Source organism: Meles meles, chromosome 1, assembly GCF_922984935.1.
Source record: "Meles meles chromosome 1, mMelMel3.1 paternal haplotype, whole genome shotgun sequence".
Taxonomy (NCBI): Eukaryota; Metazoa; Chordata; class Mammalia; order Carnivora; family Mustelidae; genus Meles; species Meles meles.
In genome coordinates, this window is record NC_060066.1 from 29,118,807 (window position 1) to 29,142,500 (window position 23,694).

Sequence of the window (23,694 nt, forward strand, 5' to 3'; positions counted from 1 at the left end):
CCATAAACCAAGAAAGTGAAGAAAATGCTGGTATAGACAGCAGTCTTGAGGAGAAGCCATAGGGACAAATTTATCTCTGTTGAAGGTCAAAGGAGGCTTACATCACTGATAGGACCTTGAATGGAGGCGAAGAGGGTGGGATCACAAGGTACAAACTACCATCTAGTAAAGTCAAGATTGGGTAAAAGAAAAATTCCTGTTGGGATGAGGTTCCATTATGCTATGAATCTTCATTTTTCAAGAAAGAGGGCCTTTCCAAGACTTAAAAAATATAACAGAGAAGAAATCTTAAAGCCTGAGCCTTATGATCAGACAGAAATAGAAGATAAACCAAAGGAAAATGAGCTGAGACAACAGAATAAAATGTTCCATGCATTTCACATTAGCCAAGTAAACGTGAGACTGTGTTTCAACCGTACAGAGTTCTCTCACACATATTTAGAAGTCTGTTATACCTTACGCTGACTATATGTGCTAAACTCTAATGAATATGGTGAGAAGGGGAGCCAGGGAAAGGAGAAGGCAGTCAGGGTAAGGACAACCGGCGTGCTACTCTTCAGAAGCACTCTTCTGCGAAGAAAGCTCCTTTTAGGGGTAAAAATGAAGACTGATCTAAGAGTAAACAAATAACATATCCAGAAACTCACCAAGAAGGGCCCTGAGCCAAACTGTGGTGGCTGCCCTTTGACCCTCAGCTATGGTAGGGCAGAATGATAAAATCGGTTTCATCATGAGACTTTAGTAAAGCTGCATGTTCTGGATGGGGCTCCGTGGGGCTCTGGCAATTCTGAGCAAAGTATCTTCCCGCCAATTTCTTCAAACCTACCTTCCCAGAAAAGCAGGTAGAGGGGCTGATGAATTAGTTTTGCATTTGTACTAATAAATCAGAACGGTTTTCTTCCCGGTCTTAAGGTTTCCTTCAGTCTCTCCTAAAGTCAGTACAAATTGTACGTATATTGCACTTGTTATTAAAAATGTCTGGAGTAGTTTTTTGTTTGCTTTGTTTTTTGTTTGTTTTTAACCCAGTCGCTATTACTTAGAGTTAGAAAATGAATAGCCACGTTTATCCCCAGAATCAGGAAATTCAAGAGACACCTTATTTAGAAGAGGCGTCCAAGGTCACTGGCGAAGTCGGAAAGAGCCGTGGCTTCAGGAAAGTCTCCGTCCCCAGTTTTGAGCAGTGTCTCCTTCGCTTTCCCCAGACGACAGGCTGTGGTCGCGGGAGGAATTTTCCCGGGAGAGACTGTCCTAAAGGGGAGCTCGGGTCCACGTTCAGTGGTTGGCATCTCCACCGGGGGACAGGACACTGTTTACTGGGGTGGGCGAGGAGCGCGAGGCGGAGGCCGGCCCCAGGCTCGCCGCTGCTCCCGGACCCCGGCGGGCGCGAGGAGGGGGTTGTGCAAGCGGACCCTCCGGCCCGCAGCCCTTCCCTTCAACCCGCGGGAACCCGGAGCCTCGGAGTGCGCCGCCCGCCGCCCCAGGTGGCTCGGAAGAAGCTACGACACCATCCGCTCGCCTCGGCGGACCCGGACGGAGCCCCACGGCGCGAACTGCGGAAGCAGGCCCCCCGCGCGCGGCCCTCACGGCGCCCACGTCGCGGCGCCCCACCTCCCGGCACCGACCCTTTCGGTCCCCGCCCTTCCCCTCACGACGTCCGCGGCTCCTGCGGCGGCCGAACCGGCGGCTGAGGACCCGGCACCGCGGGTCCCGAGAGCGCGGGCGGCCCAGGCACCACGTGTCCGGCCCGGGCTGGCGCGGGCGGAGCGGGCCGGGCCCGGCTCCCGGAGCCTGAGCGCGCACCGGCGGCCCCACCCGGTCGCTTGCGCACCCGACCCCGGGCCAGCCGGACCCCGGCCTCGCGAGCTCGCGTGGATGCCTCCTCCTGGACGAGGCGATGGGCCCCTTCTGGGAGAGAGAGGGTAAGACCGGGCGTCGGCGCGGGTTCCAGTGCCAGTGATCGTGAGCGACTAGTCCTCTTGGGTCCAAGGAGAGCGGAGAAGGATACTCCAGACCAGCGTGGGGGAGGTGGGGTATCAGGGCGCTCGGGGACCCACAGAAGGGGGTCGTGGAAAATGGGGACTCTCAGCAGAGGGATGAAGGTGACAGTGTCCCAGTTTCATTGGTCATTGAGGTGGTTGGGCTAGACTCCTCGTCACAGCAGGCAGGGTTGACCAGGCCATAGGTTTTGGATCTCCTCTTTACTAGTCGTCCTCGAGAGTGGAGCTTGGAAACGGTGCCTTTTGATAAAGAAGATTCGGTAAAGAATTAGTGTTATCCAAAAAGAAAGCCTCGGTAGATCTCTCGAAAGACATGGATGGCCCAGAGTCCCCAGACGACACTTTAAAAGTTTCTGCTTCCTTGGGGATTATTTCATGCGGATTATTCGAGGTGAAGAGGGAGGACGGAATTTTCTTCAGTATGTTGTGGAAGGACTCAGCTGATGTGTTCAACATGCCCTCATGCGGGGAGGCATCAACAGGTTCAAATTAAGAGGAGTAAATTGTAGAGAAAGAGATCGGTATGCTTAAAGTGGTGATTGGGAAGAGATTCCTAAAGCTTTAAATGGAAGGAGTCACTTGCGGAAAAGGGCTTTCCTGTTATTTTTATCCCGTTCTGAAGTGTGGAGCAAGGAGTGATCTCTGAGAAAGCAGGAAACTCCACTGCTAGGTTCCTTGCAGGTCCTCTGGCCCTGACCCCAGACCCTGGGCAGCGAAGCAACGATCTGCTTGTGTCTCAAACTCCCTTCTCAGAAAAGGGCCAAATGTGAACCCCAAGATTCAGAATCTTCAACTCGAAGTTTCTGCAGCACTGCCCACTCAGATGCATTGCCAGGCACATTTTAGGGATGTTTGCTTCCTCTTCCCCATGGATGCTCTTGGGAGCAAAGGGAGTCAAGCAATCCCAGTGCCAGGTTTTCTCCACCTGTACATTTGGAAGAACAGGAGCCCGTCCCCTTGAGAGATGGGTCCAAGACAGATCATGTTTTTATTTGCTTCAGATTTTAGAGCAGCAGTATATTTTCATAATGCAGCTTTTGGTTAGTTGCTTGACAATGACACTATTTTAGTGCAGAATACATTTAAATACATTCAATCTTTGTTGATCTACACATATTTAAATCATGATTTCTTCATTTGCATTTAATAATCTTTAAAATAATATGATTGAGAACAGTTCTTAAATGCAGGTTCTCTAAAAAAAATCAGAGTCCAAATTTTCATTTTTTTTTTTAATTTATTTATTTGACAGAGAGGCAGACTGAGAGAGAGAGGGGGAAGCAGGCTCCCTGCCGAGCAGAGAGCCTGATGCCGGGCTTGATCCCAGGACCCTGAGATCATGACCTGAGCCGAAGGCAGAGGCTTAACCCACTGAGCCACCCAGGTGCCCCCAAATTTTCATTTTTGTAGATGAGCTACTGAGTCTATAGAGAGTAAGTGAGTTGTTTAAGGACATGAACTAACCAGTGGCAAACTTAGAACCAACCACCTCCTAACACCCAGTCCTGTGGTTTTCCCATATTTTACTAAAAATGTGTAAGATAAGCATAAATAAGTAATTTCACAGACTAGCGATTGGCAAGTCTTAGAGATGGGGTGAAGAGGTCTGTGATTACAAAGAGGTGTCATGAAGGAGATCTTTGGGATAATGGAATAGCTGTGTATCTTGATTGTGATGGTAGTTATATGAATCCGCAAATGTGATAAAATATCAGCTGTGTACACATTGGACTAATGTCAGCCTCCTAGATTTCATTTTATACTGTAGTTATGTAAAATACAGTCATTGGGGGAAACTGGGTGAAGGATATATGGACTTCTATACTGTCTAAGCAGCCTCCTATGAATCTGTAATTTTCTCAAAATAAAAAGTCTTTTTTAAAAACAGTTTTAAGTACTTCAAAATTCAATATTGACTATTTTGCTAACTCTGAGTTGTACACAAAATACCTTTTTATGCTGTATATGCTATTTTATGTATGTGATACAAACTAATGCCTGCATATTTGCTCATTTGATTTTTTTTAAAAGATTTTATTCATTCATTTGACACAGAGAGAGAGAGAGGTCACAAGTAGGCACAGCAGCAGGAATCGGGGTGGGGTGGGGAGCAGGCTCTCCGCTAAGCAGAGAGCCTGATGTGGGGCTAGATCCCGGGGCCCTGAGATCATGACCTGAGCTGAAGGCAGAGGCTTAACCCACTGAGCCACCCAGGTGCCCCATTCATTTGATATTTTTAAAAAACCTGTACACTCCTAATGTATATCTGCTCATGCTAGGATATCCGTATATCCTGGAAATGCTAGATAGCATCTTAGCAAGAGACAGCAATTTAAGGTAATTTATTTAAAATTTCAGAAAATAGGGAGAAGTGTCTCCTTTAAGTAGTTACTGCACTAAAATAAGTCAGGTGTTTTTCCTCTTTTTTTTTCCTAGAAAAAAAGAAATACTGTGGTCTTGGCTCTACAGTTGGTCTTTCCTTTACTTAGCAGAATGTTTTCCATGCTTCAGGTGATTAAATGAATAAATACCACCAAGTGGAAGTGGTGGGAGGACATAGGCTTCCTTTAGAAAGAAACTGATAGTCATGATGATTTTTTCTTTATGAGAATTCAGGAATGTAAATTAACTAAAATATCTGAAAAGTTTTTTGTGGTTTTTTAGAGCTACCTTATCAGTTCCAAGGTGAGATTTCCTTTATGGGGTTGGCTGCCAATGGCAGAAGCCCTAGAACACATTCCAAAGGAAGTGGAAAACTAAAGCTTTAGTGGTCCTGTAGCCTGAGGTCCTTGCAGATCATGGCAAAGGAAAGGAAGGTTCTTGTATACACACTTCTGACCAAAGAAATATCATTTTCTGGGGCGCCTGGGTGGCTCACTTGGTTGAGTGACTGATTTTTTTTTAAAGTTTATTTATTTATTTATTTGACAGACAGAGATCACAAGTACGCAGAGAGGCAGGCAGAGAGGAAGGGAAGCAGGCTCCTGCTGAACAGAGAGCCTGATGCGGGGCTCGATCCCAGGACGCTGAGATCATGACCTGAGCCAGAGGCAGAGGCTTTAACCCACTGAGCCACCCAGCCACCCTGAGTGACCGATTCTTGATTTCAGCTCAGGTCATGATCTCTGGTCGTGAGATCGAACCCTGCATAGGGCTCAGAGGTGAGTCTGCTTGAGATTCTCTCTCTGCCTTCCCTTTGCCTCTCCCCCCTTGCAAGTTTGCTCATGCTCTCTCTCTCAAATAAATAAATCTTTAAAAAAAAGGGGGGGGCGCCTGGGTGGCTCAGTGGATTAAGCCGCTGCCTTAGGCTCAGGTCATGATCTCAGGGTCCTGGGATCGAGCCCTGCATCAGGCTCTCTGCTCCGCAGGGAGCCTGCTTCCTCCTCTCTCTGCCTGCCTCTCTGCCTACTTGTGATCTCTCTCTCTGTCAGATAAATAAATAAAATCTTAAAAAAAAAAAAAAGAAATATCATTCTCCATGGGAGGAGGAACTATTTCCAGAACCTCAGTTATTCTAGTACACTTCAAAATTTCTACCATTTCTAAATACAAATTGTACTATTTACTTAATTACTATTCACTTAATTTACCAAAATTTATATTGACACACTTTTTTTTTTTTTTTACTTAGTTCATCTAGGGAATAATGTCCATGAAATACCAGGTTTTATGTGTTAGTTATATTTCTTCCAGTATGTACAATTAAATGTATAAATTTTAAAAAGACCTATCCATAAACCACTTAAAGTGTACCACCAGTGGAACACTCAGGACACAGGCGCACTATACAATAGCAAAACTTTACGAGGCCCCCCGGGCAGTGGTGAGGGAAGCAAGTCTAGCTCCGTAGAGCAGCTCATGAGCAATGGTATGATGGAGAGAGAACTAGGTTGCTTCTACATTCCAGGAGCCATTTCAAAAATGTCCTATTATCCCTTCTAGAAAAAAATTTTTTTTTCATTAAACTTTTAAAATTATATACTATTCCTAAAAGTACTCTCATTCTTTATTGGAGTGAAGCATCTCAGCAAGTATATTTAGCTCTGTAGAAACTAGAAGCAATATTTGGTTTTTCTTTCTATAATTTATGGTAATGACTGTGCAAGTTGTCTCTTGGGCTTAATCACCAAGTCATGTGAACGTGGGCTTTTTCAGTCTCTCTTCTCAGAGTAGGTTAATTCAGTTTACTTGAACTAAAAGGCATTTGGTTTGATATAGAACCTTTTGAAAAACATCATGGATAAGAAAATCTTTGCATTCTTCAAGTGAATTTTAAAAATTATATGAGAAAAGAAGGGTGGATAGTATGGAAGGACCAAACCAGCATTCCTAAAAATGCTTTCAAGGAACTTTAACTCCTTGGGCTTCTACTGGTTCCAAAATGAACTTTTACAACCATCAAACTTAAGTGAGAATATCCACTCATCACAGAAGAAGACGGGAGTACCTGGCTGGCTGAGCTGGGGGAGCAGGCAGCTCTTGATTTCCGGGTTGTGGGTTAGAGCCCCACGTTGAATGTAGAGAATGTAGAGATTACTTAAAAAATAAATAAATAAATAAAAGAGAAGAGAAGAAAAGCAGAACATTTACTGTAACAACATGTGGCTTACAAAGGCATTCTTCAGGGCTATGATACTTTTTTATTTAAATTATCTTTTCGCAAGCATTAAAAGGATTGGTTGCTTTGTTTTTAACTTTGTTTCTCAAGAAATACTAGCATGACTCGTGGACAGTCGGAAAATATCTTCCTAGACCTTACCTACTGCAAAATTTGAATGTTTAGTCTTTGACTATGACTGAATTGATAAAAGGAGAAATTAACTAAGTCACAACCTAAATCCCCCAGTTATTTCTGACGCTTTGTTTCAAGAAAAGCTAAGTGATTTACACAATCAGATCAGATTATATTCAATACATGTTAATTTTTTTTAAAGATTTTATTTATTTATTTGACAGATAGAGATCTCAAGTAGGCAGAGAGGCAGGCAGAGAGAGAGGAGGAAGCAGGCTCCCCGCCGGGATAGAGATCCCGATGCGGGGCTCGATCCCAGGACCCTGGGATCATGACCTGAGCCAAAGGCAGAGGCTCTAACCCACTGAGCCACCCAGGCGCCCCCAATACATGGTAATTTAAAAAAAAAATCATTTCTTGGGGTGCCTGGCTGGTGCAGTAGGTAGAGCACATGACTCTTGATCTCAGGGATGTAGGTTCAAGCCCAATGTTGGGTGTAGAGATTACTTAAAAATAAAATCTTTAAAAGTATTTTTTCTTTATCCTGTTATCAATATAAATAGAAAAGCAAGAAGTTAGGTTAGGACAGAATCATGTATAGGTCTATCACTAAGCCACCTCATTTTAGAATTTCAGTCTGCCACAGCATGAATAGAAAACAAGGATAAGATGTTTTTCCTTAAGGAGGATGATACTGTTGTAGGTGACTACAACAGTATCACTGCCAGGTGACAGATGATTTCATCCTCTTCATTCTTCATCCTCTAAATTATTTAAGAGTTTGAAAGCCAATCAAAGATAATGTAGAGTGTTTGGGCTGCTGAGTCAGCAGTGTATTCAACATGTTGGTGCATGAGGAATACAACTATGTATAGATACATACTGTTGACTCTGTATTCCATCTGGTTTATCATTTTGCCCCAGCGAAGTGGCAATTGTGTAATGAATAGTTTAGAAAGAAAATGTAAGTGAATGAATAAATACATTAGGTTAACAACACCTATTTGTCACAGTGTAATGTGCTGTTCACCGTAAAGTAATTTCATGTTCTATGCTGAATGCATAGGAAAATTCCAGTATAAAGTTAGCCCACCAAGAGCACATTTATAGAGTGCTTATATAATTTAATGTCCATACTGGAGCAAATAGAGAATACAAACTCCATAAAACAGAGATTTTTGGTCCTGTTGTATTCCCAGCACCTAGAGCAATGTTTGGCAATAATAGGTTTTTAATAAATATTTTCAAACGAATAAGTGAATAAAAGAATACATGTATGTATCATATAAGCAGATTAAAATTTATGAAAAAATACTGGCATTAAATTAAAAATTCAGCCACAGGTTATTTTTCTATATGATTTTGTGAATTGCTAAATTGTGGTTAAGGTGAATTCTTCTAGTATAAGGGCAGTCCCTTTCATCATTGGGAAGATCTAATTATCCTTATATTGAGATCAAATTTGAACTCAACTAGCTGGAATGTTTTTATTGTCACCCAACCAGAAATTCTTAATAATGATGTCATGTGAAACCTTGCCAGATTCCTCACTGAGGTCCGTATGTTTTGCCACATGTCCCAAGTTGGCAGCCTATGGGCCAGATTCAGTCTGCAGATATTTTTTGTTTTGTCTTAAAAACCAGGGACGTGTTCACTAGTAAAAGTTTGCAGTTTGAATTTTTTTTTAATCAAGAGGATTTGCAAAGAAATCCCATATTTCTGGGGCACCTGGGTGGCTCAGTGGGTTAAGCCTCTGCCTTCAGCACAGGTCATGATCTCAGGGTCCTGGGATCAAGCCCCGCATCGGGCTCTCTGCTCAGCGGGGAGCCTGTTCCCCCTCTCCCTCTGCCTGCCTCTATGCCTACTTGTGATCTCTCTCTCTCTCTCAAATAAATAAATAAAATCTTTAAAAAAAATCCCATATTTCTGATTTCCCTAGAAAATAAATAATAAAATTAGAGGTGAGTTGTGGTAGCTGAGCACAATCTGTTTTCTTCACGGTGCCCATTACCATTCTATCTGATAGTACACTGGGTCATTTAGCTTATTTGTGTTAATAACTTTAACTAAGAAAGCCTCTAAATTTGTGACTTTGTCCTATTTCTCAGGTTTACTAGTCTTTATCTTATCAGAAAAAAAAAAAAGAAGAACAAGAAGAAGAAGAAGTAGCTAGGTTTGCCCCAGTTTGGAGCCCAAGCTGATTTCTAAGTAATGCATTTGCTATCCTAAGAGCCTGCAGACCATCTTTTTATTAATTTGTGCCAGAATATTGCCTGATATTTCACTAAGTCTCACTAATGTTTTAGAGACTCTTTAATTTTTGAAACTCAGAATTATATGCTTCTTTTCTAGATTTGTACCCTTTGGGCATCTCTAAGATTCTTGAAAGACATTAACAGTATTATCATAATCCTGTTTGTAAAAAGTAAGATTATAAAGCCTGGGGCATAATTTGTCTGTCAAACGAATTAAATACCTTCAGAGAAACTAGTAACATCACTTGGCCTGAGATTTACTCTCTTTTGCCAAGTTTTATTCTATCCTTTTTAGTTTGGAGATCATTTTGCATGATAGAGAAGTAAAAGAGCTACAAAGTTACATCTTCTCTTAGTCACCCATTAATAATAAATGAACTGCAACAAGTAGTGATTTTATGCTTTTTTCCCTCCAAACATAATTGAAATGAATATTGTTTTCATTCTTAATATTTTTGAAAGTCAGATTTCAAAATTAGATTCTGGTCTTTCTGATACTATGAACCATAGTTTTGTTGCATCAAAGGTTCCTGGGATCAGAACTGTGTGTTTTTCAATTTTTTGTATTAATAATACTACTTATTATTATAATATTTAACTCAGATTTTGAATTGATTGAACATCACTCTTTTGTGTGATACATGGTGATAATGTGAAGGAGAGATTACAAAACAATGTATATTTAAAAATACATAAAAAAATGCCCTGAAAAAAAAAACAAACCCTCTAAGTTGAATTTGTAAGATGAATACAGAAGGGGAAGAAAGTGACAAGTTATCTATTTGTCTAAAACTATGGAATAAAATATGAACTTTATCTCAGAAGTGCACATATTTTCTTCTTCTCTGGAGAAAACTGCAAACCTTTGGTGACCCAACCAAAGACAGTTACCTGAGTTTAAAACCATAAAAATCCATTTAAGTTCAACTTACTAATAGTGAGCATTACTTTCCCAAGGGCATAGCTGACATCTTTTGTAGTACAAATGAAGAATGAGGTAGAAGGTAATATTAACCTGTCCTCTCCTTTCTTCCTTGGTTTAACCTGTGCCCAGGGAAACTCAATTCATAATTTCTTCAATTTGACACCATTAATACGCATTAAGTTAACTCTAAAAGGTAAAGTATAATAGTCTGAGTGAATAGGAGCCATTAAACCTAATGACACTTAAATGCATTCATCATAGTGATGCATGTCTTTAGAAGGGCCATTATGTTTTTCCATAAGATAGAAGGGGTTTGAAAGTATAAACTTTATATTATCTAACTGAACATTATTTTGTATTCATTTGATCCTTAAAAAAATGGAAGATGGCTACTATAAAGTCATTTCATATATTTTAACCTAAGGGCAACGTTTCCTGTAGGTCCCAAGAGTAAGGCTGAGAGCTTTGGGTCCTTTGTCCATGGTGCTGAAACTGGCTTTCCCTCGGCGGCCCCACTACAGGGTCAGATATAGCTGGGCGAAAGGATTGATGTTTGTCCCAATTAATGACTTGTAAGAATTCAAATAAGGGTTAGAAATGAGTGTATTTTTCAGCTTTATAATCAGCATAGTAAGAAAATGTGTACCATAGGTTTGTGTATTTGAATAATGTGCAACGTGGAGGCTGAAATAGCAAACATTTGTTTTGAACTCATTTGAAGTACAGCTTGGGAATTTTCACAATTTTGCTCCTACACACCCTTATTCATTAAGATATGCCAACATCAATAATATTTAACAGTTGTCAATTTCTATTTGTTTTCTCAACACTTTTCATTTTAGCTTTTCTTAGGCCCATAATAATGCTTTCTCTTTGATTTGCTTTATATTCCTCCAGTACAATGAAAAACAGCATTAAAAATTATTTGAAATTAAACTTCTTACTTTAAATATACCATGTTAACACATGAATAAGTTACATTGCTAGGTTTTGTTTCCTCTTCATGGCTTTAACTTTCTCATAGCATTTTTTATCCCATTATGCAATGCCTTGATCTATATTTCGCTGCCCTGAGGAATTTTTTTTTCCTTTTTATATTACCTGCTTTTATCTGCCAAAGAAAATTTTGCACACCAAGGAGAAGAAAGAGGTCAAAAAAAAAAAAATCAAAGGCATGGGGCACCTGGGTGGCTCAGTGGATTAAGCTGCTGCCTTCGACTCAGGTCATGATCTCAGGGTCCTGGGATCGAGCCCTGCATCAGGCTCTCTGCTCCGCAGGGAGCCTGCTTCCTCCTCTCTCTGCCTGCCTCTCTGCCTACTTGTGATCTCTCTGTCTGTCAAATAAATAAATAAAATCTTTAAAAAAAAAATCGAAGGCACATCCTTTGCTACCTTAGTGGATATGTACAAAAAATGGAAAATTTCTTTTCTCAATGTCCCCAGTATATCTTCAAGGAGATGAGGTACTGTTCTTACCACAGATTTCCAACTGTTCAGATTTGCTAGTACACAAGAGAGGTTCCATCTCTGGTACTTATTTTTTTTTCCTTCTCAGGATATTAAAACTGGAATCTTTGTCAGACGGCATTGGTGTTCCCTGAACAAGTAGGAATATAAAGTACAACTTTAGCATTAGCATTCTACTTAGAGCAAAGGGAGGTGTCCAGAAGCACCACCTCCCAGTCTCTGGTTTACCTTTGGGGGTAGCCACAGCCATTTTAACTCTGGGTTCATTTAAACAAGTCTCCAACCATTGACTTCATAGCTGAAGCCTATATTTGCATGAGCCAGTGGTGTTTTGTTTTGTTTTGTTTTGTTTAATTTCTTCCCTTTCTCAATAGGTAAGTTTGCTTCTGATGATGAAAGAGGACTCTTTGTTTTGTGAAGGGGTTATATTTTTGTCAGAGATTTGTCATAAAAATTAAGGAAGATGTGGCTAACTAAACCGCATTTTATAAAATGTTACTGATTTTTTCAGAAAAGCCTAGTTTTGGAGGTGGAAGGCATCTGGAGGAAATCTGAGTTTCCAAATGAGCATTTAAACAGCAAAGACTTTATATTGCTTGATTTATAATTACTGCGAAAAAATTACAAATCAATTTGTCCTTTTGGTAGAGGGGAGCACTCCTTTTATCAAACCATATAAAGCCATACTTCTGTGTTATAAACTGTGAGTATCTCTGATCTGGTTGACAAGGAAAGAACTGCTAACCACAGTGGCATTTGGCCATTCCCACATTTGCCAATTAGATAGCTGTTGAGTGAGTAATTGAGTTTCAGTGAGTTTCTATCCAGAGTTTATTCCAGACTCGGCAATTTTATACTGCAGACTTTGCTTTAGAACATAACTGAAAAATAATGCTCTTGTTCTAGAAGCGTTTTAATTAAATTGAGTGGGATTTGTTAGTTGTTCAGAGGTTGTTCAAATCGAATGCTTCTAGTAGCCTATGCGAGTTTATGCCTGCTCTCGTGGGTGGGAACTGTCACAGATTAGGACTGAAGTGTCCCATCAGCTGTTAAGTAGAAGTGCTGTATTATTTATTGCTAAACTATCTAGTATGTAGATTTTCAAAAGTAGCTGCCATGAATTTAATAGTCTAGTTTGCAACTTGATGGAGACTCTTTCACGTGAGTCTAAATGTGGCTGCTTTCTTAGGGCATCCAATCCATGTTGGATGCCAGTTAAACCCCCACCTCAGCAAAGCAGAAAAGGGTCGCTGCCTGCTGCCCTATGGCAGCTTTCTCTCCATTAAGGTGTATACTGTTTTTGCAGAAGTTCTGAAAGCTATCCCAAAGTGATGGTGATTATTGTTACTATCTGAGGGATCTCATTGCTAACGAATAACAGAGAGCTGTCCTTAATTCCCCACACTCACCTGGTGTCCCCAAACTCATCTTATTTGAGGTCACAGGGAGGAAAGAGCAAAGCAAGTGTGAAAGAACAGTGCCCTTGTTGTGGATGGAAACTAAGAGCAAGATTTTCTAACCGTAGCTTCACATTACAATCACATGATGGGTCCTGGGCATCAATATTTTTTTAGTTTCCCAAGTAATTCTTAGGTTTAGTCAAGGTTGAGAACCACTGCCTAAGAAAGAATTATTTCTCTGCATAATTTTTAAAGGTCCTTTGCAACTGCTTTCTTCTCTACCCCAGACAACAATATCAGATAGGAGAGTGGTTTATTTACTTGTAGGAAAAGTAGGAAGGTATCAAGGTTAATCCAGCAATCTTGAGTTGCAGGGAATGATGAAATGAAATTCATAGGAGTACAAACATATTTTGCTTTAGGGGTGCCTGGGTGACTGAGTTAGCTAAGTGTCTGCCTTCGGTCAGGTCATGGTCTTAGGGTCCTGGGATCAAGCCCTATGGCAGGCTCCCTACTCGGTGGAGAACCTGATTCTCCCTCTCCCTTTGCCCCTCCCCCTCACTTATGCTTTTTCTCTCTCTCTTGCTCTCACTCTATCTCAAATAAATAAATAAAATGTAAAAAATACATATTTAGCTTCAAGATGTAAAGCCAGATGTTTTATCTAAATGCTGATGTATATGGAGTCATGAATGGAAAAGTAAAATGTAAAAAGGTGTTCAATTTTACTTTTCTATATCTCAATATATCTATAACTAAATATGAAAAGTAGTGTTTGAGTTATTCAGCAATGCTTATCACACTTCTCCTGTCCCTGAGACATGTCTCATCCTGAAGTTTGGGCAACACTCAAAACAGTTTCCTCATCTAGAAAAAAATGGCTAGATTACTGCTTTACTTAGAGAATTACTGGCATAATGCATGTCCAGATGTCTAGCATGATGCCTGATGCACAGTTGAGGCTGGACCTAAGTTAGTTTTCCCCTTCCTTCTTCAGCCAATTAATATTAACATTAAAACAGTCCATGTTAACCTTCAGGCATTGGGTATGAACAAACGATTATGTCTCATTATATTATGTTTATTCCTCTTTTGTTTTTTAAAATGGATTAATTCAGAGCTTTGCCTGGAATATGATGTGTATGTCTTTGTAACGCATTTCAAAATATTTAAGGAACTCAAAGTAACTAAGAAATCATGCATAATATGCAAGGTTTATTAATTTGCCTAAATGTTAAGAGAAATGACTAAAAAAATCCTTATTTTTAAATGCTGCAGAAATCATTTAAAATTGAGTTGTCTCATATTGTTAATGGTAAACTTGTCAGGGATTAATTTCTATATATTATTTTTAAAGCATCTTCAATTCTTTTAGTTTTACGAATGTTATCATTTATTGACAGTTCTTTCAGAAGCTTCCAACTCAAATCTGAACTCATATTTATGTATACCACTTGCCTCTTTCTAACCAAATACATATTTTTGCTTTTTTCTTTATCTCCCTTAACAGAGAGAGAGAGAAAGAGAGAGACTTTTCCACAATGTATACTCTAGGATTTTAGCCAGTTTACATGTTGATAACTGACTCCTGCCAAAGCAATCCCTTGAATGCCAAACTGACACATTCTTAATTATACAAAAAATCCCATTCCCTGTTGGGTGCCATGTCCAACCTCAATTTATTAAGAAAATATTTAAGTCATTTTTAATCTGACAACCTTTGGACATCAAGCTATAAATCTCAATACACAAATTACTTATGCTTTTTCTATTTCAGTTGAATTCTTGCTAATTTATAGTTTGTGTGTGAAGACCCTGATGCTGTGCCGTGAACTCGGAGTTAGACAATTCCCGCTGATATTAAGACCCCAGATTCTGAGTTGCTCAACCACAGTTTATTAAGTGCACAGCAACTTTAAAATTACTTGTGTTTGTTGTGTTCTTTCTAATAATGATAATCAACTACATGATAATTTATTAATGTCAGCAGATGTTTTCCTGAGAAAATAACTGAGAATCTATATCAAGTATACACAGAAGTGAGGTGTAGTAAAAAATGAATAAAATTCATTAATGAAAAAATGAATAAAATTCATTCTTATTTATTTGTTTTCTTTTTTATATTTCATTTATTGCTGAGATTATGTAGATGGTTCAGGGAAAATATAATCTAATACTAAGGAAAAAGATTTTCATTTCTATTCTTAAATTACATAGTATATTTTAGCACCCACTTTATTCATTCATTTTGACTTTATAAATGAGTTTTTCAAAAGGTTTACACTAATAACTCCTTTTTAATTCAAGGGGAGGAGGAACATCCTATACTCATTTTTATAATGAAATATTTATAAAGTACCCACAGCATCTTCAATGCATATTAATTAACTCATAGGCCTAAGCAAGAAGAATAATTCCAATTTATATAAGGAAAATAAATAAGTGACATGAGTCCTTCCGAAATAAATGAGATTGTTTTGTTTTCATATTTCAGAAAATAATATTTCTGAAGCACATAGAACAAAATCAGTTTAAAACTTTTCAAATGTTGGAATTACTCAAAGTATTTTTAGGGCAAAGTGCTCTTGGTCTAATTGATGTGGCCAAAAATTAAATTCCAGTGGAACTAGAATGCACCAGAGCATTACTTTAAGAATATTTCTAGGAAGGCCATCTGCTGTCTTCTTGAGCTTCCTTCCAGCCCCCACTGAAAGACACCCTTGAGGTTTAGGCTGCGTGTACATCTCAGTGGACACATCTGAGAGAATTCTCCATGTGTATATATTCCTTCTATCTCTAATGCTATGAATAATGAATAAGAAGCTTATGAAATATGCACTTGCATAACCTTCCTCTCTTTAAAAAAAAAAATACTATGCCATACCCATAATGAGGAGAAAATCTAAGAAACCTGAGATAAAATTTGTCTTGAACTTATATGTCTTCACCATAAAGAATGGTTTTCTGCATATAAATTTGAATCCTCTCTATCAAAAAGAATTATTATGGGGGAAAAAACCAACATTACATATTTGAAGTCAGGAATTTCATACCTAATTACTATACCATGAATTGAAAAGAGCAAGTAGCTTCATCTAGAAGATTTATAATTTGAGAGGTGTTCTCTCAGTTGGTCCTTTAAAAAGAACCTGTAGATTCTTTTATCTCTTAGAATACAAAGAGGAGCAATTCTGTATTGAGATTCCCTTTGATATCTACATAAACTAAACCAATCTCTCTCTTTCTCTGTGTCTCTCCCCCCATCTCTCTCCCTGTCTTTCCTTTCTTTAGAGAAAAATAGAATCAAAGAAAATTATGTTATACCCAGAATGATATTATATACAAGAAAGGGGGGGGAAGGAAAGAGGAAGGGAGAAGAAAAGAAAGGAAGGAATCAGGGTTGTTTGGTAAAAACTGATATCCTGGCAGAGATAAGGCAAATGTTTTTTAATTTAAAATATTATTTGAAGGTATATTTAGGAGCATCTGGGTGGCTCAGTCAGTTAAGCACGGGACTCTTGATTTCAGATTAGGTCGTGATCTCAGGTCCTGGATTCCAGCCCCAAGTCAGGGCCCCAACTCAGAAGGGGAAGCCTGCTTGTCTCCCTCTTCCTCTGTGCCCCCACTCTCTCTCTCAAATAAATTAATCTTTAAAAAAAAAGATCCATGAGAGACTATGGACTCTGAAAAACAACCAGAGGGTTTTGAAGGGGTGAGGGAGTGGGAGGTTGAGGAACCAGGTGATGGGTAATAGGGAGGGCACGTACTGCATGGAGGACTGGGTGTGATGCCAAAACAATGAACACTGTTATGCTGTAAATAAACAAATAAAAAAAATAAAATTAAATCTAAAAAAAAAGATATATTTAAACACTGATGATAGAAGTGAACTACAATTTATATACTCATTCAGTAGTTCTCACAAGACAAAAAGATAATTACACAATAGGCTCTTTTAAAGCAGTATTATAGGGAAAACATTATTGTAAGGATCAAGAGGTATTTAGAAATTAATTGAGCCAGTGTACATGAAAATGATTAAGATATATAAGATTAATTAAGGTATATAAGATAATATGTTTAAAGTTGTATTTTTCTGGGATTTTCTTTTTGTAAATACAAAAAGTCTGAATTTTAAAATTTCCTTAAAAATGTTACCTTTTTCATGTTCAGGTTTGATGTTTTTACTGGTATACTGTCTCTCTATCTATCTATCTATATAGATAGATAGATAATAGACAACAACAGAATCTAATTTCTACATCATGGAATTTAATGTATTTATTAGAGTTCTGCTCAAAATCCTATTATCACTTATCTTTCCTTCATTTGGCTTAAACCAATTGATCCTCTACATTTATACTGAAAGTAAAAGTACCTGTGATGAACAGTCCATCATTAATAAGGGCTTGGACAGCGTAAGCATGCATGAATTTCCCATGTTTTACATATGTAACTAGGATCCAAGCTAAGTCAATAGTACTTATAAAAAGACAGTTGTAATCAAGGCATAAGCACTGATTTAAGCTAACAAATGCATGTCCTTCACATGGAAACTTTAAAATCAATGGATGTGCTCTTCTCTGTTATAAATAACATAGCTTCTGACTGCCTTGCATTTTCCTGGACAGACTGGAGAAGAGGAGTGGGATGAGGAAAGAATAACCCCAGAGGAAGTTTTCATCAGTAGAATCTCTAACTTGTACTCCAGAAATTAAAGCATAGTGTTTGAATAAAACCTCACATGGTATTAAATCAGAAATGACAACAAGATGTTTTCCACTTGAAATACAACACACTGATATGTTTTATATGATAATACTCTATACATGTAATTGTTTGAATCAGATTTTATAGGCATTTATGCCAGGGCCAATAATTATCTTCAATTTCAGAGATCACTTGCTTCACAGAGTAGTTAAATAAGTCAGGGAAATAAGCCTGCATTTCTCCTACCTGGTAAAAAATTTGCTGTTTTCAATGTCTCCCCTTTCATAGGCACTCAAATATTTGACATGTGATGACTCCCATTAGGCCCATTTGTACCTAAAGTCTAATGTAATTGAGTTGAATACACATATTTATTATTTCCTCACAAAATACACATAATCAAAATGAAGGGGAATTTCAAGTTATAAATTATTGAGCTTGAGCTCTCAGCATAATCTTTTTCAATGTGACTCTTTTGAAGGACTCTCCTATTTGAAAATAAAACCACATTTATCATTTAGTGTTGCCCTGACTCAGTCATCTTGAGAACCCCTAAAATGTATTCAGCTTTGCCATCAATGGTCCAAAAGAGAGGATACTATTTCGCTGCTTAAAATGATACTTTGAGGAATATGTTTTTTGGCTTCACTTTTCTTGTCAAAAATTATGGAGTGATACCCCCTTAAAATCACCTCTTACCCCTTATTCTCCTCACACATGTCCGTGCATACATAAGGGACACGATCACACTGTCTGCTGGGTTGAGGTTTGAAAGAAAGCACGCAGGGTAAATAACAGCAACAACAATAATAATAAAATTCAAATTATCTTTGCAAATTCTTTAAATTGTTTGTAAGTTCATTATTCATCCAGTTTCCTTCTAGCATCACTTTTTGTTAGTTCAATACCAGGTGGCTTTGTTGGCTTATAATTAGAACCCTTGTATAAAAGTATTTGTATCTCTAAAACATTAGAAACACACGTGGCTCAGTGAAATGTGAGAAGGAGAAAAATAACAGATTCACATCTATTTTTTTAAAAAGTTCTTTTACAGTTTGATACTATTTTTATAAAGCCCCAAAACAAGCAATATTAAACAACATATTGCTTATATTTTTAGGCCTAAGTTGACTCCCAGGCCTAAGCTGGAAAATGCTTCACTATTAAAAATCTCTCTCTCCCTCTCTCTCAACTTGAATAGTTGAATTTGATTTATGTAAATGAGAATATAACAAGACTTGACTGTTTTGCCAAAAAGTCCATTAGCCTTCTGGAATTACAAGGCTCATGGTGTCTGGCCAGCTCTCATTAGGAGTTGCCCGGGAAGCAGCAACACACACACACAATGAACTTGAGTCTTGGCATCAAAAAGAGACGAATTTGAATTTCTACCAGATACATTAGTTTGGACAAGTTACTTCAACACTTAGTACTTCGGTTTTCTTAATTATCAGATGTAGGTCATAATACCCACCTCAAGCCACTGGTAAGGGTTAAATGAGAGAATTTTCATTAAGCCTACTACATTGTCTACCAATAAATGGTATCTATTGATATTATCAGTGATTAGGATGGTTCTTTAAGGTTGGGGGTTTTTTGTTTGTTTTTAACTTTTTTTTTTTTTTTTTTTAAACAAACCACCAGAGGGTAGTAGAGAACAAATAGTTTGTATACATTGTTCAGGTGCTGTCTCTACGAAATTGCCGTGTTCTTGTCCTCATAATACATCTGCTTGCCTGTCCTGTCATTTCAAAGTAAATGTATAAGCTTGAAAACATAAAATATGCTTTTACTTTTCTTAAATATACAAATTTTACATACGACGAGGATAGGTTGTAGTAAGTATAAGATGATTCATTCCTGAACAATTTTAAAGGAGATAGAGAAATATACTTCTTGCTTTGAAGTATTTTATTTATACTTGTATTTTATATAGCTGGAAAGGTTTTGGGTACTAATTAAAACATGAATTACTGCATCTTCTTTGTGGTATTACTGAAGAACACCAAATTAATGGTAGCGAAGTTTTAGTGCTCTTCTTGTTTATTTAAGGAGTCCAGGTCATTATAAAAACAATTTCAATATATACCCTTGAAATATATCTAAGGAGTTTTAAGCTGCTACGTTTTTTCACTGTTGCATGTAACAATTGATTGTATATGAAAGTCAGCATATCATCATGATATATGATATGTTGGTATACTAATATGATATCATGATGATATGCCAATTCCTGGTAAAAATGATGTTGGGTATTTAAATTTAAATTAGAAGGCAGGCTAAAACAAGATCATTGAGACTGAGAAGGTGGGACATGAGAGAACAGTGTATGAAACTAATGTATATTCCAAAGTTGCAAGCTCTCAGGAAAAGCAGATGTAGATAATAACATATTAATGGGTTTGTACTCTGAAGCTAGAGCTCTAGTATAATTTTAAGTCTATATTTTTCAGACTTTGAAGAGCACAATGGTTCTCCATCAAGGAGAGTTTTGTCCCCCAGGGGACATTTGGCAGTGTCTGGAGAAATTTCTGATTTGTCAGGACCAGGGTGAGGGCAGGTGTGTGGGTTGTGCTGCTGGCATCTGGTGAGTGGCGGCTGGAGACGCATGACACAGGGCACAGGACAGCCCCCACAACAAAGAATTACCCAGCCCAATATGTTAATAGTGCTGATGCTCAGAAACCCTGGAGTAAAGCCATGAACTTTCAAAGACTATGCTGTGTTGTTGGCTATTTTCCATTTCTATTCCATGTCTGCATTGGTCGTTTAGAGAAGAGCTCTGGGCCCCGAAGCACAGCAGTGCCTTGGAGCTCATCTTCCATTTTTAAAGCAGCAGATTTTCTAGAGCTTCCATTTAAAGAATGTGCCATATTCACTCAGTGTCTGACGGGGATTAAATGTGCTTTTGGAAACTTTGCAAGAAATGTACAAGCTCTCAGTAGAGAGAATTTGTAGAAAACAAAAACAGAAGAGCAGGTTTCTAGTTTTTCTTCCCCCAAATGGCCTTAGTGATTTCAAAAATGGGAAGTGTGATTAACACTGCTTTGTATTTTAAGTCGAAGCATTTGGAAGCATGCGTAAAATGCCTTCAGGACATGAAATCTTCAGTTACATGATCACGTATTTAGAAATGTGATGAAGTGTGAAGAAATTGTACCAGCAGGAGGAATCATTTAAAATTCTAAAAACCTGAAAAACAGTTTCATAGAACATGTATATGGTTACAAATCAGCTGGCATGTGTAGTAGAGACAAATCCACTAACTTTTCTTGACTTATTAATGGTTCAGAGAGCCAAAAGAGAACAAGAAGGTAATTTATTTACACGGATTAGCTGATTTGGAGAGAACATTGAGCTTTTCACTTTTAATCTATAATGACATCTAAATTGCCTGTATCAAATCCAGCTAAAAAATAAAACATAAATTTCAAAAACCAAGAAAGCAAATGTGTCATACTAATTTAAAGAGTTTAAAACTTGACAGTCATGGTCAATGTTATTAGAAAACTATCCAAATTAACTGTTTAATCCAATTTATCCTAATAGGTAGATCTGTTCTATGCATCTGTGTTGGATATGTGGCCAAAAACAGAAAATCCCAATAATTTTTATGTTGATTGCATGTTGATATGACAGTATTTGGGGTATGTTGGGTTGAATAAAATATATTGTTAAGTTGACCTATTTCTTTTTATTTCCTTAATGTTGCTGGTAGAAAATTTAAAAGTATGTTTGTAGCTCATTATTTTTATTGGACAGCACTGGCCTAGATCCTTCAGGTTTTAATTAAGTGGTTACTATCATGATCAAGCAAGCATTTTAGAAATTATGGTTATGTGAGAGAAAATGTATACAGAGTTTGCTAATCATTCTATGTATCATCATTTACATAGTGTTGACCTCCCACTTCCTCATTTCTACCCTGCAGCAACCTCCTGCTTCCCCCACAGAGGTTCTTCCAAACAGCCCTTGAATACCTTCTCTTCTCTCCTCTGTTTTTCCTCTCACAACGTGCCCATTGTCTGGGATGCCTCCCCTCCTCAATTTACCTCATTCTTCACCTCAGTCTTCAAGATCTAACTGAAAATATTACATTTTTTAAAAAAAATATTTTATTTATTTATTTGACAGAGAGAGAGATCACAGGTAGGCAGGGAGGCAGGAAGAGAGAGGAGGAAGCAGGCTCTCCGCTGAGCAGAGAGCCAGATGTGGGGCTCCATCCCAGGACCCTGGGATCATGACCTGAGCCGAAGGCAGAGGCTTTAACCCACTGAGCCACCCAGGCGCCCCAAAATATTACATTTTAATAATGGTTGTTTACAACTGTGAGTGGTCTCATTCCTAAATTTCTTCAGCACTTACTGTGTACTGGCCTTTCCTGAAGTGTGTTACTCCTTACACTGGGACTGCCAGAGTAGCGTTTTCTGAGGAGAAGAGTTACCATGATCACATGGGTTAGGGAAATAGTGAATTAAACAGTCAAATTATTCTCTTTCCTGCAGGATTTCTTCAGGACCCTTATAGTTTAATCTGGATTAAGAACTTTTAAAGAGTCACTTGATACATAGCATTTTTGAGTCCTTTTTTCTTTTCTTTTTTTTTTTTTAAGGTTTATTTATTATGAGAGAGAGAGAGCAGGGGAAGGGGCAGGAAGAAACGATCTTGAGCAGACTCCTTGCTGAGTGTGGAGCCCCATGCTGCCCAGCTGGATTTTACAACCCGAGATCATGACCAAGAATCAGACGCTTAACAGACTGACCGTCCCAGTCCATTTTGACAATGGAGTGGGTTTTTTTTTCTCCATGCATGTCACAGAACTGAGTTACTAGAAACACACCTTGAGAAATAATGTGTATACCATTGATCAGCATATACTCCTCTGTATTTTTTTCTCTTGATTTGAGCCATTATATAAACTCTATACCTTTACTTGAGTTCTCAAATTTTTATTTATTATTTCCTAACATATACTGTTTATGATTTTTCAGAGTCAGAAATCATTTTGGTCAACACTATGCAAAATGTTGCATTACCTGTTGATTTAGCTTAATACATTAAATGGAAGTGTATTCCTGTTTGTGATGTATTAGTCCTGTTTGTGATGAGAGCAATACTACGTGGACATTACAGTTAGCCGAATGCTATAGTTCTTACTTTCAAATTTAAACTCTAATTAGTGGAAGGAGTATAGGACAATCTGCAACATATTCAATAGGGAAGACCATCAGCAGCACTAAACAGAGCCACTAAGTACCTCGGCTCTTTCTTTGAGGGCAAAAGATAAATTACTGGAAAATATAAACTGGAGGTCAAGTAGAAGATGAGAAAATGAGTGAAAAGAGACCTTTAAAAGTGTGCTAGGGAGAAGGAAAGACAAAGTTGAATAATAAAGTATCACCAGAATTATTTTAATTACATGACAGTGAAAAAAAAATTCTATCAAATATTCATTTGGTCATATATTAACTCTAATTTATTTTTTCCAAAATATGCACTCAGTGACCAAACTCAAAAGGGTAATTGATTTATTACTATTACATGTACATGCAAATCAAAATGACAATATTTAAGCCAGTCATAAGGGGTAAACGTGATAGATGGTACCTAGGAAATGTCATGTTAGGTTTGACCCAGAGACAGTTCTACCCATTTCGTCCTTTATTGTCCCTATCAAAGTCAGTCTTTTCTCTGCCTTATTCCCTTGTTTTTATTCATATATTTTCTAAACATGACTCCCCCCCAAAAATATATGTGAAGGGAACAGAGACGAGATTGTCTTATGTCTTTCTATATTTCTTGTGCCTGGTTCAATTCACTTAATATTTGCAGAATCCCTGACATTGGCATTAAACATTGTGTTAAAGAAGAGGATAGCTGTTTTCTTGATTTCCACCTCAAAAGTCAAGAGCATGTGTGAAGATCCAAGTTTCCCTTAATAACACATGAGAAATATCTTCCATGACTTTTTCTATATTGTAAAACATTTTATTTAAAAGATTTTATTTATTTATTTGATAGAGATCACAAGTAGGCAGAGAGGCAGGCAGAGAGAGAGAGAGAGAGGAGGAAGCAGGCTCCCCGCTGAGCAGAGAGCCCGATGTGGGGATCCATCCCAGGACTCTGGGATCATGACCCGAGCTGAAGGCAGAGGCTTTAACCCACCCCACTGAGCCATCCAGGCGCCCCTATATTGTAAAATATTTTA

General features: G+C 38.3%; 1 protein-coding gene across 1 annotated transcript in view; it reads left to right on the plus strand.

Annotated features, from left to right (window-relative positions):
* The first annotated feature begins 1,856 nt into the window (after positions 1–1,856).
* The window catches only part of SYBU (syntabulin), a 114,378-nt gene continuing 92,540 nt past the window's right edge, over positions 1,857–23,694 (plus strand). The window contains exon 1 of the mRNA XM_046000981.1: positions 1,857–1,919. The gene's annotated coding sequence lies outside the window, so the exon portion shown is untranslated. The remainder of the gene's footprint in view (positions 1,920–23,694) is intronic.